The sequence below is a fragment of the Berghia stephanieae genome, chromosome 3, assembly GCF_034508935.2.
Source record: "Berghia stephanieae isolate SIO BIC M18660-M18661 chromosome 3, UCSD_Bste_1.3, whole genome shotgun sequence".
Classification (NCBI taxonomy): Eukaryota; Metazoa; Mollusca; class Gastropoda; order Nudibranchia; family Aeolidiidae; genus Berghia; species Berghia stephanieae.
This window is the reverse complement of record NC_088362.1, coordinates 1,596,675-1,604,174: the sequence shown is the minus strand read 5'-3', so window position 1 is coordinate 1,604,174 and position 7,500 is coordinate 1,596,675. Positions and strand designations below refer to the sequence as shown.

Below are 7,500 nucleotides of genomic sequence, written 5' to 3'. Positions count from 1 at the left end.
GAGAGAGAGAGAGAGAGAGAGAAATTTGAATGGCTTGAAGTTATTGTTATGCGCCTAGAGCTTTATTGTATAGAGGATTGGGCGCAATATAAATAAATTTCATTATTATTATGATTATTATTATTATTATTATTATTATTATTATTATTATTATTATTATTATTATTATTATTATTATTATTATTATTATTTACAAATAAGAAAATAAATGAAGTTAGCGTTACTCTGCTCTTTGCTGGGTTTTTTTTTTCTTTTAGATCGATAGGTGCATCATGTCTACATCGATTATGTGAGGGGTTTGCTCGTCCCTAATATTTCATTCTGTTGCTCTCTTTGAGAAGAAAAATCAGTTACTGTGTCAATCATTGTGCTTATCTGTTTTGTTTGTTTTGTTTTGTTTTGTTTTTTTTTTTTTTTTTTTTTTTTTGTTTTGTTTTTTTCGATGACTACTATGTTACTAGTGTGCATCAGTATGAGTGTGTCTATGTCAATATTGTATTGTTATAAATGTGTAACCAAATGACAAATTGCCACTCTTTGGGGGACAACTGTATTAACCTGACTATAAACGTTCATGGATACACAGTTTTGTGTGTTGGTCCGTTATACTTCCGGATGGCAATGTTATGAGCTTCTTTGCCAAGCGCATACTATCTATTGGGTTGAATAAAATGCAGAAAAATTGTGGAGCGGGCATTTGTATCAATAAAGATGAGATATATCTGCTATAGATAGAATGCGCTTGGCCAAGGAGTTCACAACATTGCCATCCGGAAGTATAACGGACCAACACACAAAATGTGTGTAACCATGAACTTTTATAGTCTGGTTAATACAGTTTAGTGAGAACAACTCACAAACGTGGATGGCAAAAACAATAACAAAGGCCTGAGTGACATCATCTGCATACTATCTATAGGGTATGGAGAAGTTGCGGATGAAAACAGATAATACAAATATCAAAACGGTAAGGGCTGCCTGAAGCCGGTGATCGTGAAAATACTAACGAAAGAGTGAAAATGGAGAGGCTTCGTATGGGAACAAAACAGACAATGGACGTTTCGGGTACAAACCCTTCTTCAGAACAACATTGCTTTTGTGCAATGTTGTGCTGACGAAGGGTTTGTACCCGAAACGTCACTTGTCTGTTTTGTTCCCATACGAAGCCTCTCCATTTTCACTCTTTCGTTAATAGAAATATCGCGATATCAGAGGTTGACTAAGTAGAAAATTAGAGATAAAAAATAAAGTGAGTAGATCTGACTCATATATAAGGGAACAACACAAAACAAACAACGTTTCGGCCCTTGGCCTTCGTCAGAATTACGAAGGCCAAGGACCGAAACGTTGTTTGTTTTGTGTTGTTCCCTTATATATGAGTCACCTCTACTCACTTTATTTTTCTCTCCATTTTACTGGCTCATTTAGGCTGCTCTAGCTTAAGTAGAAAATAACATCGTATACCGGCATGTCCTTATGAATCTTTAATTAAAACAAAACTCAACATGTTACAATCGCTTAGGTCAAAATGCCCATGGCCCAATTCAGTATTCGGTTTGTTTGTTATTTATTTACTTATTTCAAAGGTCTGCTGACGGAAACGTATCAGACACATGTCCTCAACGAACCCTTTCACAGCCGAAACGACCTTTTCATTTTGATAAGCCAGATTTTTATGATTGATAATTTTGATTATATCCAGGAAAACGTTCTAAGATCCAAATGTCATAATGCATGGGATGGTGTGCTTGGTGTCGTTGTGATGTCAGTATTAACAATCACAATATCACTGTGTCTAAATTACTGACAACGCATAACACACGCATAACCAAAAATGAAACAAGGATACCGTTTAATTTTAAAAATAAATTTGACAACATGATGGATCTGTGTATTAGAGTATGACAGTACCTATATATAATTCTATGCACTGGAGTTTTCTGCTGATCTTAGCACGAGTCAAACATTGTTTGGAGTGTGACTGTTCGTGGCCTTCGTAAAGTTATGGCCTGACACTGACCAAAAAAATGAAGTCAAACTGCCAGTCTTTTGCCACAAAAGAAAACAAATGGTGAGTTTTATTCAATAGTTCAACCAATGAAATAACTTGTTTCCATGAGCTCTACTAACGACAACTCACTAGGCGGTGTAAAAAAAACAAACAAATAATGACGTCATGCCAGTCCTTTTGGATTTCAGTATGAGGCTATAACATAACGATGGCTACGGTATCAGGCCATAACTTTACGAAGGCCACGGTTTCAGTGTCAGGCTATAACATAACGATGGCTACGGTATCAGGCCATAACTTTACGAAGGCCACGGTTTCAGTGTCAGGCTATAACATAACGATGGCTACGGTATCAGGCCATAACTTTACGAAGGCCACGGTTTCAGTGTCAGGCTATAACATAACGATGGCTACGGTATCAGGCCATAATTTTACGAAGGCCACGGTTTCAGTGTCAGGCTATATCATAACGATGGCTACGGTATCAGGCCATAACTTTAAGAAGGCCACGGTTTCAGTGTCAGGCTATAACATTACGATGGCTACGGTATCAGGCCATAACTTTAAGAAGGCCGCGGTTTCAGTGGCAGGCTATAACATTACGATGGCTACGGTATCAGGCCATAACTTTACGAAGGCCACGGTTTCAGTGTCAGGCTATAACATAATGATAGCTACGGTATCAGGCCATAACTTTACGAAGGCCACGGTTTCAGTGTCAGGCTATAACATAATGATAGCTACGGTATCAGGCCATAACTTTACGAAGGCCACGGTTTCAGTGTCAGGCTATAACATAACGATGGCTACGGTATCAGGCCATAACTTTACGAAGGCCACGGTTTCAGTGTCAGGCTATAACATAATGATAGCTACGGTATCAGGCCATAACTTTACGAAGGCCACGGTTTCAGTGTCAGGCTATAACATAATGATAGCTACGGTATCAGGCCATAACTTTACGAAGGCCACGGTTTCAGTGTCAGGCTATAACATAACGATGGCTACGGTATCAGGCCATAACTTTACGAAGGCCACGGTTTCAGTGTCAGGCTATAACATAATGATAGCTACGGTATCAGGCCATAACTTTACGAAGGCCACGGTTTCAGTGTCAGGCTATAACATAATGATAGCTACGGTATCAGGCCATAACTTTACGAAGGCCACGGTTTCAGTGTCAGGCTATAACATAACGATGGCTACGGTATCAGTGTCAGGCTATAACATAACGATGGCTACGGTGTGACTTCGCTGCATGACAGTCTTCTATTCCCATAATGTATTAATTTGTTAGCAGCAAGTGACGAGCGCCTCTCTGACGACTGCCCAGGAGTCGACAAACTCAACCAATGGAAATCAATAGGACCTTGTGGATATGAATAGGTCAATGATCAAATGACAAAGGCTAGCATCAAATTTTATATTGACAATAGAACTGAATACCTCCCTTGTCGAACAGCTGTGTTTACAAAATATATATAATGGACACGGTTAGTTTGTTTTGAAGGGTTTTACGGCGCTTGCAACACATTTAGGTTATATCAGCGCCAGTAAAAAGGAAGAAAATGGGATAGTAAAAAGTTATAGAATTACAAATAAAGCACCCAAGAAAAAGTAAGACATAGGGGAACTGGGAACAAATAGGGATCAGAAGTAGATTCCAAGAGCATATCACCAATGTACTTAGTCTGATATCACCTATAAGTCTCATCCGGACACAAGCACAAACTCCAACAAAGAGGAACACACTCAAATGCTTACATTATACATTCAAAGCAACAAATATAATAATACATAACAGAGAGATGATTTACAAGGAAAAAAATATCATCTTCCAAACAATAACTATGCATTTGACTGTTTCCCTCATAGCTAGGACTCTAGCCAGGGCCAGGACAAAACCAAGTAATCTCATTCCAAGACAAAGACAGAAAGCATGTTGGAAAACAGATATAAGGGGATATAAGACACAGTATGTACCGCCCTGCCCGCCATGGGAGGTCAGGAACCCCACCCAGTGGGAAAGGTTAAAAAAAAAAATTATCAATTGTTTTATTGAAAACAACATGGTTCGTGATGTCGGTAAATTTAGACACATTTCGCTGAATGTTGAGCGATTTGAGCACATTGAAAACAGTGCAGTTCGTCCAAAATAATTGAAAAGTCCAAAATAGTATACATGGGGAAGGAATGGATGTGTTATTGTTCAGTTCAACGTCCTTTTCAACACATTTTAGATTACTTCAAAAGTGGCATTGCCGTCATGACGTCATAAGGCATGTCTTCTGTTACCGCTGTAACGATTATCCGCACATAACCGGTTATCCGCGGATGGAACAGGGACGGGTGCTCAACCGATAAAACGGACCTGTTCATCGGATAATCGTTGTTGCGATTATTTGTATTCGTAACAACAGACCGTGCAATGAATACCCATCATGAGCGAATCTTGATGTGATGACGTAGACCAAGACGGTGTTAGCGTCACTGATATTATCGTTGTGGCGGTGTCATCAACAGGGTTATCTTGCTGCCAGTTGTAGTATTTTGAAAAATAAAAATTAGATTTAAAACTTTAATAACCATTAATTATACGATCGTATTCAATGGGTTTGTGTATTACTTTGAAGGATTTCCAGTTGGCATTCTGAATGAATAGTTGAGTCCTTGGAGAAGGCTCTTTACTCACACTCTCTCACCTTACTCAGGTGTAAAATGAGTACCTGGCCATTAACAGCGTTGTCTCTGTCCGAAAAAAAACTGTAATATAGCCTAACAGGCGTTATGTCCCGTCCTACATGTTAAATATTGCTATTGACCAGGGACCCCTTGTAAATCGCTTTGAGTACGTTTAGTGAATATTGCGCTATATAAAAGCTCATGAGTCTTTTGTTTTCTAAAAACAGCAACAACCTCAACCCCCCCCCCCCCAACTCTCACCCGTATTATTATTATCCCAATGAGCAATCTTTCCTTCTAACCGTTACTGTATTTCTAACTATTACTAAATTTATAGATAATTCGATGACTATTTTTTGATGATTATTCTTGTATTCGTTGGTCAGTAAATGTATGATAAAATCCCAGTCTAACTGTCTATGGTGTATGACTGTATAGATAGTTCGAAGATGACGTCACTCAGGGCTTTGTTATTGTTTTTGCCATCCGCGTTTATGAGTCATGCTCACTGAACTGTATTAACCTGACTATAAACGTTCATGGATACACACAGTTTTGTGAGTTGGTCCGTTATACTTCCGGATGGCAATGTTATGAACTTCTTAGCCAAGCGCATACTATCTATAGGACAGACCATGGCTATCGTATTCATTTTCATATCCTATTGAGTTAACGCATTTGGTGCCAAATTCAGTCCCTTGATTGGGAAGAAATAAATGATGATTCCTTGGATGGAAACAATACGCTTCAACAGTCATGACGTCACTTCCCTCGTAATGACGCATGGTAACTTAGTAACTGGCTCTAAACTATCGGAACAATGGCGGACGCCCTTATGAAATATTTCTCCGACGAACATAAAAGCATAACCAGAGGGGAAAAACCCCCATTATAAATCTGATCATGTTTTCACTTTTACCCATTCTGATGAGACATATGAAAAGTTCTAGCCGGCATAAAGAATAAAAAGTACCGATTTTCTTTGTTGAGAACCACGATGGCCGCCGTTGCTGTAGTGGGCGACGTGACATCAGACTATTGAATCCAATTGGGATTGTTATCCAACAGTTGTGGTTGGTGAGATTTGTGGTTTTTGTTCACTCGAAGAAGCCATCAAGCCTTTGAAACCATTTAAAGTCAAAGTTGTCTTTATAATAGTTTTGACTGTGTTTGACAATACTAAGGATCAGAATCGATGAGAAACGCACTCCCCTAATTTAAATTGAGCTTTATATAGCGCAATATCCACTAAATGTGCTCAAAGCGCTTTACCTGGTAAACAGCAACATTTAACATGTAGGACGGGACATGACGCCTGTTAGACGATATTACAATTTTTCGGACAAAGACAACGCTGTTAACGGCCAGGTACTCATTTTACACCTGAGTACGGTGATAGAATGTGAGTAAAGAGCCTAATCCAAGGACTCATCTATGCGCCGAGCGAGAGGCTCGAACCCAAGACCTTCCGATCCGAAAGCGAGTGTCATACCACTAGACCACACAGCCGCACACTTAAACGCATACCATCAATATTCTGATCAAAGAATAAGGAACAACAGTAACATCTTTCTCGTTTACCGTTTAAACTCCTTTTGAACGATGGCAGGTCAATGTATATCAATCACCGGCCTCATTTGTGACCCTTCGCCCCAAAACTGTATTAAATCGGGATGGCTAAGATATTGAAAATTGAATTTATAGCCAGAAATATCAGACTTGTGTTGAGTTTGTATGTTTTATTGAGGAAAATGGATAGCATATTTTAGGGTGCTAATGCCAACAATTTATATTTATGACCTGTTTAACATTAAATTCGGCTTTTAAACATATGGTTCGTTCCGACATAATACCGTTTTGAGACGATGGGTCACATTTAATAGGGACTTCATTGTCCACAAAAATCGGCACAATTGTATGGCAGAGTACCGACTTGAACTTGACCATAATACTAGCAAATAAGTAAGTATAGGTCACAGATAGCCTATTTAAATCGGGTCGTGTGGTGACATTTCTATTTTAGCTGGTGACAAACATTGTACATGCATGCCATTTTGAGCAATAAAATTATTGCGAGAGGAGATCGGAAGCGGAAACGAGGTGGTAAATATGACGCCACATAAGTGGTTCTCTTTTCTCTATGATAATTTTGTTTTTGTAATAGACTCGGTGCCACAATTGGATTCAATAGTCTGATGTCACGTCGCCCAGCAACGGCGATCAGCCTGGTTCTAAACAAAGATAATCTGTGCTTTTTATTCTTCATGCTGGCAAGAACTTTTCATATGTCTTGTGATCAGAATGTATAAAAGTCAAAACATCATATTTATAATGTTTTTCTCCTCTGGATACACTTTTATGCTCGTCGGAGAAATATTTCATAAGGGCGTCCGCCATTGTTCCGATAGTTTAGAGTCAGTTACTAAGTAACTATGCATCATTACGAAAGAAGTGACGTCATGACTGTTGAAGGGTATTAACGCAACGCTCTTTGAGCTGATTCTTTTCATTCGCAATTAATAACAATGGGAGTACATGAAAACTCGACACGATGATAGATTGCCCAATGTTGTAAAATTTGATGCTTATTTAAATTTATCTTATTTAGCAGTAGATTTTTGACCAATCAAAACATGGAATTTTTGACACACCATCACACGTGCTCGGACAAACATAGTTGGTTGTTTATAAACAATAACGTGAACTAATTCGACCTCCATCTGATCGTTGTTATTGTTTTTATATTGACAAATGGGTGACTAGTTATCACACGGTTTTCTCGATCATATTATAAACTTTTAAGTTTA

At 38.6% G+C, this 7,500-nt stretch overlaps 1 protein-coding gene across 3 annotated transcripts in view; it reads left to right on the top strand.

Moving 5' to 3' along the window:
- The window catches only part of LOC144967003 (organic cation transporter protein-like), a 57,348-nt gene that overhangs the window by 25,418 nt on the left and 24,430 nt on the right, over nucleotides 1-7,500 (top strand). Inside the window, exon 1 of one of the 3 annotated variants that reach the window (XM_078903724.1) lies at nucleotides 1,804-2,071. The exons of the other annotated variants lie outside the window; for them this stretch is intronic. The gene's annotated coding sequence lies outside the window, so the exon portion shown is untranslated. Of the gene's footprint in view, nucleotides 1-1,803; nucleotides 2,072-7,500 lie in introns of those variants that run through there. 3 annotated transcript variants of the gene reach the window in all.